This window comes from Coregonus lavaretus, assembly GCF_964263955.1.
Source record: "Coregonus lavaretus genome assembly, chromosome: 5".
Taxonomy (NCBI): domain Eukaryota; kingdom Metazoa; phylum Chordata; class Actinopteri; order Salmoniformes; family Salmonidae; genus Coregonus; species Coregonus lavaretus.
In genome coordinates this window covers 21,134,209-21,143,265 of record NC_139992.1, presented here as the reverse complement: position 1 = coordinate 21,143,265, position 9,057 = coordinate 21,134,209, and the positions used below count along the sequence as shown (strand labels likewise).

Sequence of the window (9,057 nt, the reverse complement as noted above, 5' to 3'; positions counted from 1 at the left end):
CAAACGTACAAAATCAGCAGGGGATCAAATACTTTTTTCCCTCACTGTAGATTGTTTTTGTCAAATTAACCAGTTATCTACCTGGGATAAGCAGCTAGCTAACTATATAATATTGCCAAATACACTTTTCCCCTGGGCTGCCCACACGCACCTCTCATCCCTACACCAGTTGTAGGTATCCATTTGCAGAAATCTTAGAAAGGCAACAGGAAAAGTGTATTTGATATTATATTTTTTCCAAATCTAATGATGATGGTGGGAAATGTTGAAGTTTGCTGCTCTCTGATACAAGACAATTGAGACTATTTGCAATTTATCAGTGCACGACTTGAAAGACAAAGATGTAATTATGTTACAATGTTCTTAAATTTGTTAGTAAAACATTGTCTGTCCAAATGCGCTTCAGGATCCATCGCAAGGTGGCGCAAAAGTTTTTTTTCCACAGTAAAAACCGTTTGGATGTCTACGGTAAGTTCAAAGTTCTCTCAACTCGGAAGTTTCCGCCAGGAGCTACATTTGTTGTGCAGAAAACTACAGTTAACTGACGCTTTATGAACATATTCTAGTTTTAACACATGCAAACAACATAAAGTACATATATTTAGCAGCTGGTGAAGCAGGTTGGTGTATTTACATCACTAACTGTCAATGATTTCAGTGTTTTTTTCCAGTATAAAAGTGCTGCGGCCGCATTGGTTACCGTTAGCCAGCTAACAGTTAGCTGCTATGTTAGCCAGCTAACGTTACCTATATGAAACCATTCAGACGTAGCAGCTAGTCGGTTAGCTATATATATTCTGCATTTAGTTTCATTGCTTAGCTAGATATCGGATATTTAGATGACGTTAGTTTGCTAGCAAAAATTCACAGTGATGTCCTTTCTAGCGACTCGATAAAAGAAGCAAGATGGCTAACGTGTACTGCTTCATTAGAAAAAATATTAGCTAGCTTGTAGCTAACAAGATCAATCCATTCATTGGCAATTTATGCTGCATTAATTATAGCTAGCTGGCCGGCCAACCAGATATCCAGTGATAGTACTGTATGAAAGACAGTACATTACACATTTTTCCACACTGATCCCATTGACTCTCTTCCCCCCCCGTAGTCAGGTGTCATGATGACCACCCTCGTCCATGACACCACTGAGGCGGTGTGTCTGTGTCTGGAGTACAACCTTTTCCTGAAGCCCATCGCCAAGATGACGGTGAGTGACACACATACAGTGTCACATACACCATTTGCCTGGAAACAGAAATGAGCGTTTGAATCAGGAACGTTTCCTCTCACGACCTCTACAAGCCAGGATGTTGAATAAAATGTAGTGCGTTCAGATTTCTATCACCTGAAGCATAATAATAATAATAATATGCCATTTAGCAGACGCTTTTATCCAAAGCGACTTAGTCATGTGTGCATACATTTTTATGTATGGGTGGTCCCGGGGATCAAACCCACTACCCTGGCGTTACAAGCGCCATGCTCTACCAATTGAGCTACAGAGGACCACGTCTTCACTATTATTCTACAATGTAGAAAATAGTAAAAATAAAGAAAAACCCTGGAATGAGTAGGTGTTCTAAAACTTTTGACTGGTACTGTATATTACACACACACTGGCCAGTTCATTAGGTACACCACCCCGTTCACGAAAATGGATCGCTCATACAGACAGTTAGTCACATGGCTGTGGCTTGTTATATAAAGCAGGCAGACATCGAGGCATTCAGTTACTGTTCGCATGCGGACAAGATAAAAATGCATGCATACTTGCCGAGCTCATGCACGTGTTTACATGTTTCTGCGCATGCTTCAGGTGATGGAAATCTGAACCCACAACCAGCGCTTTGAAAAGTTGATGTAATTATACTTTCCTGTGGATATATTGTCTCACAACCGCACAGACAACCGGTAAAGTACGTTAAAATATAATTTTATTCAACATTCTGGCTTGTAGAGGTTGAGAGGAAACTTTCCTGATTCAGACGCTCATTTCTGCCCTGATGTACAATTCAATGTAAATCAACTTTGGGTTTCCAGGCAAATACACCTGTACCTGAAGTAATGAGCATCTCCAACACAATGTATTTGACTTCCAGGTAAGCATGTATTACAGTAAAATGTATTCTATGATTTGTCTTCCAGTTGAGTGTGGCACTGCCCCAGCTGAAGCTGCCTGGGAAGAGCATCTCTAACTGGGAGGTGATGGAGAGGGTGAAGGCCATGGTGGCTCCTGAACAGTTCTCTGCCCTCAGGTTGGCATGGGCCCTGGCCATTGGAACATATTCATACTGTTATAGTCATAGCCATAGGTCACGTGTGTTGTTATAGCTAAGCTACAAGCAAGCTAATAACTCTACAATAACAGTAAAACCATGACAATACTGATAATATGGCCAATGGGTTGCCTGGTATCAATATTTTCTGGTATGGATATATGTATTGTATGAAGCTGTAATCGTCGAGCAATATGTCTCACCGCTGTCTCTCCCCAGGATCTCTAAGAGCACCATGGACTTTATCCGCTTCGAGGGCGAGGTGGAGAACAGAGGGGTGGTGAAGATCCTGCTGGCCAAACTGGATGGCAAGAGCATCAAACTCAGCGGCTTCACTGACATACTCAAGGTAGCAGAGCTGTTACGTAGGCCTCAAAATGTACAGTGAAAATGTGTCAGGTAAAGTGTTAACAAAAAATCTGTAATTTTGGTGACAGAGTACCATCTGCAAGTTCTTGCAAAACAGAACTCTGTTTCTCCAAATCAACTGAACTGGTAAATTAAAGGGGAATAATACATCATGTAGCTATAACTGATAACAATTTCTCCCTGGTCTGTGGGGTGTCCAGGTGCGTGCGGTGGAGAATAAGATGGACTTCCCGACACGTTATGACTGGGACTCGTTCTTCCGTGATGCCAAGGACATGAACGATACGGTTCCAGGGGAGAGGCCAGACACCATCCACTTGGAGGGCCTGCCCTGCCGCTGGTTTACCCTGCCTGACGGTCCCCCTGACCGGCCCTCCGAGACTGCCCTGCAGACCGTCTTCCAGGTAGGAAAGGACGCATCATATACCTAACAATCACTCAATCGATCAATCAATCACCCTAACACACACACACACACTAACCCTAACACACACACCCTAAATAGGGCTGGGACGATACCAGTATCGCAATATTCTTTCCATGGCAAAAATGAAAACACGAAGCAGACCTAACTTATGGTCCTTTAAAAACATGCTGTATGTAAAATAGTGTTCTATTGCTTGGAAAATAAATACATGTGACTGGATGACAACATAATGATGTTTGTTTCCAGCATTAGGGCTGTTTTCCTAAAGTTAAATCCGCTTCCTGTTTTGTTTCCTTGCCACGATACTAACGAGTATCGCGATACTGGTATCGTCCCAGCCCTACCCCTAACCGTATCCCTCCTCCCAGGGCTTTGGTCAGGTGCGTCATGTAGACATCCCCATGCTGGACCCGTACAGAGAGGAGACTCTTGATAAGAACTTCAACACCTTCACCTTCGGCGGCCATCTTAACTTTGAGGCGTACGTCCAATACCAAGAGTACGATGGCTTCGCCAAAGCCATGGACACACTGAGAGGCATGAAGCTCATGTACAAAGGAGAGGATGGCAAGGCTGTGGCCTGCAACATCAAGGTAGTGAACTACACACACTATCCACACTACAGACACCACACACACAAACATATACACACACTAAGAGGGATGAAACACGTATAGAAGGGAAAGGAAGGTATCCACACTGTTAGATTTGGGTGAGGGTTGAGGGGATTGTCCTGCTGTGTTAACACCAGAATGACCTTCCCTGACTTTTTGAAAGTTTGTATTTTACATTGCTCATTTGTCATAATTTTGAAATCAAACAGAAAAGTGTTTAGAGCCTTTTTACCCTCTTTCTTCACACCTATTCCCAATTTATCCATCCAAGACAATGCGCTGTAGGATGTTGGTACCCAGCAAGGCGCTAATGTGTCTCTCGCTCCTCACTGAATGACAAATGGATGAATGGCCGATAATTGTGCACATTATGTCCCAATTTCATTTAAATTAGGCCTAACTGAATTATAAGGAGGGTGAAGAAGGTTGCTGATTTAATATAAAACAATAATAGTGTAATGATGAGTGTTATGCCTATTTATCAGCGTTGACGCTCATTATTATAGAAAATAATTTGACCACATGGCCTTGCAGGTTGATACCATTCTCTTTTACACTTTACTTTGTAAAAAGGACCTGTTACAGGACTGTTTTATTTACTGTAACTCTATTATAATCAAATGTATTGTAAGGGAAATGAAAACATGCTATGTGTTGCAGTAGGCCTTTAGAATAATGCTAAACATATCCTTGACTCAATCCAAGTTGATGAACGAGGGGAAACAAACGATGGCAGTCAGCCTGCGCAGCCGGCCCATCGAAACTATACCCAAACTAATTTCACACATAATAAGAGTTAGCCTGAAGACAAGACTAAATTGACAATAGTTTGATGAGTGACAATATTATAAGTTGTCAAATTGTACATGAAGAGATGGGCATTTTAGGTTTCTATATAGTATCAGTTTCTATGACACTTACCTTTGTCAAATAACTCTCAAAATTCAAGTGGTGCAGCTCTATTTCCAAATATCATTTTTCCCAAGAATATCTGCGCAGTCCATGTGTTCAGCACATGACCACTCGCACGGCAGCATTGCTCAGGCTACTAAGCAAAGACTTTTAACATAATACACTGCTATTCTGAGATGGAGGGGGGGGGGGGGTAGAAGGAGAGGAGGGATGGAGGGAAGGAGGAGGGGAGGGTGGAAGGAGGAGATGGAGGGAGGGGGTAGAAGGAGAAGATGGAGGGGGGTAGAAAGAGAGGGTGGAAGGAGGAGATGGAGAGGGTGGATGGAGGAGATGGGGGGGGTGGTGGAAGGAGGAGATGGAGGGGGGTGGGGTAGAAGGAGAGGGGTAGAAGTAGGAGATGGAGGGGGGTGGGGTAGAAGGAGAGGGTGGAAGGAGGAGATGGAGGGGGGTAGAAGGAGGAGAGTGTCAGGAGAGTAGCACGTCCAGTCTGTCAGGTAACCTTTGACATGAATAAACACCCGAGTGTCACTAGTGCATCCTGCAGTCCTACTCCAACTCTATCAGGTGACCCACTCAGCTAACTGTCTGCCTGTCTGTCAGGTGACCTTTGACACCAGTAAGCACCTGAGTGACGTGACTCTAAAGAGACGGCAGCAGGAACGACTGAGAATACTGGAGTTGGAGAGACAGAGGGAGGAGCTGAAACGCAAGGAGAAGGAGGAAGAGGAGAGATGCAAGGAGGAGGAGAGGTCATATGCCTGGTCTGAAAACATTGTCCGCTGTCTTTGCCTCTTTAGTGTCTGGTCTGTAGATCTGAGGGGACTGGATAGGTGTAAGGAACATGGTGATCGCTCCACCTCGTCTTCTAATGAGTGTAAGCTTCCACCGTATTGCTATCACCCATCCAGTCCTTCAGATCTGCAAACCGAAGGGGGTAGGAGATGAGCTACTAGGGCCTGTATTGGTAGACAGTAGCAGAGCTATGTATTAGACTAGTGAATGAACCATGCTTCTGCTGTGGTTGTAGGAAACAGAAGGAGGCGGAGGAGGGAGGAAAAGGAGCGGAGGAGGGAGGAGAGGATACGGAAACGAGAGCAGAAGCTGAGAGAGAGGGAGGAGAGGAGGAACCTAAAGAAGGTGAAGAGGAGGCAGGAGGAGGAGCAGAAGAAGTTGCAGATGAAGATCGCGACGGAGGAGAGAAGGCTGTTGTTGGCTCAGAGGAACCTGGAGTCTATACGCCTTATCGCTGAACTACTGGGCAGGGCCAAGGTACACACACACACACACACACACACACACACACCACACACACACACACACACACACACACACACATACTTGATGCATGGTGTCATTTAATTCACCAATACTTACACCTATACCAATGCACATTTAATACAGACATGCCGATAGGACCTACATTACAATCTGTCTTCTCCCTCTCCCCTCCCTAGGCTCTGAAACAGCAACAGCAGGAGAAAGAGAGAGAGGAGAGAGAGGAGCGAGAGAAGGAGGAGTTAGCCAGGCAGAAGGAGGAGTTAGCCCGGCTGGAGCAGCTGGAGGCCTCCAGGCGGGTGCAGGAGGTGGAGCTGAGACGTGTGGAGTTAGAGAAAGGGCGTGCCTTGGATCTGCAGCGCAGGAGAAAGAGCTGAGGGAGAGACTGGTTGGTAACCTGCTGAAGAAGGCTGGAGGAGAGGGAGAAAACCAGACCTCCACCACCCAGCCGTCAGCCCTGACCATGCCCAGGGAGACAGCTCCGACCTGGGTAAGACAGGCAGGGCCCTGGGGGTGAACGGGGTGAGACCGAGGGGAGAGGAGAGACCCAGAGCTACGGTACGCTCACACGTCACTGAGAAACAGATAGGAGAGAGGGAGGAGAGGCGAGGAGGAAGGGAGGAGAGGAGAGGTTATGAATGGAGAAGAAGGGAGGCGAGGGAGAAACCTAGGGAGAGGAGTCGGTCCCATAGCCAGGGTAGGAGGAGGTACAGCCACAGCCGGGGACGAAGAAGCTCTACCAGAAAGAGGAGTGATAGTCAAAGGAGGAGGAGAAGCGATAGCAGACAGGGGAGAAGTCGTAGTTCTAAGAGGAGAAGCGATAGCAGACGGAGAAGAAGTTGTAGTTCTAAGAGGAGGAGAAGCGATAGCAGGAGGAGGAGTGGTAGTCGTAGCCACAGGAGAGACAGTCACCATGGACGGGGCCGCAGCAGCAGGAGCTCCAGCCATGATTGGAGCAGAAGCTCTAGTGGGAGGAGCCACAGCAGAGGGAGGAGGAGCCATAGACATAGTGGAGATAAAGACAGCAGGAGCAGATCTAGGAGTAGAGGGAGGAGCAGGGAGAAGGACAGGAGTACAGAGAAAGACAGGAGTAGAGACAGGAGTAGGGATAGAGACAGGGACTCCAGGAAGTGTAGTAGGAGTCGTTCTCATTCCAGACGACACTAAACTGTGAACACAGCCAGAGGAGACAGAAGAGGACCCTATGCCTGGTCCTAGTTTAAGTGATGCATGGTCAGGGGTTCTAGTATGCTGCTGTCTACTGTCTCTGGGCCATATCAGCTTCTTATACACACACACCTCTTTCTCTCTCTCCCTCCCCCAATGCTCTTTGTTCATCTCTAGTCTGTTTATTTACTGACTTTAAGGTTAAAGAATGCTATACTGCTATTATGTTCTGTTTGACACATGTAGTGTAGATTCCATATGTACTGTAGATTGATCACGCTGTTAGTATGTGTCTCCTGTGTAGAAAGACGTACAGAGGAAGGACACAGAAAAAATACTTGGTCTTTTAAGGGTCACAGTGAATGGCCTGGTTTGTGTTTCAGAAAAACAGTGTTAGTTGGTTTCTGGGAATTGTAGTTCAGTATTAGAGTGCTTCAGCAGGATGCAGGGATCTGTAGTCCTATGGGTAAATGCCACACAGCCTAGTGCAGTAGGTAGACAGCTGTAGTTTAAGTCAAGTTTTTTACCCCAGGATAAAGTGGGGGAGTGGGGGGGGGGTTATTGAACAACTAACTGACCGGCATTCGTTCAATTACTTGAATTCCATTTAGTTTTTCTAGAGAGAAATGTAATCATTCACGAGAGAAATCGAAGCCAAAGATGACCATGAAATTGACCTGATGTCATGTTTCTGAGTTCCACGTCTGACCACCAGATGAGACCGTAGTTTTAGTTCTAACTTGGTTAAATGATAATGTCACTATAACATAAAGGGGTTCTGTATGATTTAAAGATCAGTGTCAGCAGTGTTCTGGTGAGAGAGAGATATAGGTGACTCGGTGTTTAACAGCACCCACCCCAGATGGAAGCCTAGTTTCACCATGTTCATTATTTTAATGGTGTCCCTGCTAAAGTTCTGTGGATAAGAACATTTTAAGTTGCCTTATTGATGAGTGAACAGAGCAGAGTGGTGTGAGTGGGTAACATTGTATATAGGTTGTATAAAGGTCAGCGTGTCAGGAGGCTCATCAGTCTGTACTCTATATTCTCATGTTTCTCAGCTCTGATGGGCAGCAGCATGTCCTCAACACACTTGTCAATTTATTTGTTGTAATAAAGAAACTACAAAAAAAGTGATTTATTTCAGATGTATATTTTGACTGAATGAATGGATAGCTTACTAACCTAATACCTACTAGGGATGGGCATGAGTAATCGAGTACTCGAACGGACATCAAAGCTCGATCTTTGACCTGAGATTTTTTTTTTTTTTAAACATTGTTAAACTATTTGGTGGAATGTGCTTTGTGGCTGCCCGAACAGGCAAGTGACATTTTGTCTTGGAGACAATGTTCATTTGTTTTGACTTTAGTGTTGTATTTGTACATGTGCATTTGCGGGGCACAACAAAAAAGAAATCAAGCCAAGCATCACACAGTTCTTCCTAAATTCCCTTTCCCCTATGTCTCATTCACTCAATTGCGTTCCGACTGCTCCCTACACACTGTGTTTGGTGTCACAATTTTGCCCCAGCTAACACGCCTGACAATAATCAACTAATCATGATCTTCAGTTTAGAATGCAATTACTTTTATCAGCTGTGTTTGCTAGGGATGGGGAAAAAGTGTGACACCAGTCTGGCCCCCGAGGACTGGAGTTGCCCATTCCTGGTCTAGCCTCCTCAAACTCAACTCTGGACCTTGAAGCCAGTGCCACTGCTTTTTTTCATTGTTCCCCTCTAATCAGGCACTGATTTAGACCCGGGACACCAGGTGGGAGTAATTAGTTGTCAGGTAGAACAGAAAACCAGAAGGTTCCGGACCTTGTAGGGTAAGAGTTGAATACCTAGGCTATAACCCCCCTAAACATAGACAGGTTCCACACTGAAAATACGCAAAAACATTAGTTTGATAAAGACAGAGCGTAATTATCAGAATCATTAAGCATAGGCCTACTCACCAAACAGATGTATGTCCTGGCTGTAATTCATCACCATGCAGTGTTCGATGTGGAATTG

General features: G+C 45.1%; 1 pseudogene across 1 annotated transcript; it reads left to right on the top strand.

The window, feature by feature from the left end:
- Positions 1–498: 498 nt before the first annotated feature.
- Positions 499–8,177, top strand: LOC311128947 (A-kinase anchor protein 17A-like; annotated as a pseudogene). The gene is made up of 9 exons (XR_014615305.1): positions 499–620; positions 1,109–1,207; positions 2,146–2,255; positions 2,496–2,625; positions 2,846–3,049; positions 3,441–3,665; positions 5,199–5,347; positions 5,626–5,867; positions 6,053–8,177. The product of XR_014615305.1 is annotated as an A-kinase anchor protein 17A-like (transcript).
- Positions 8,178–9,057: the final 880 nt, after the last annotated feature.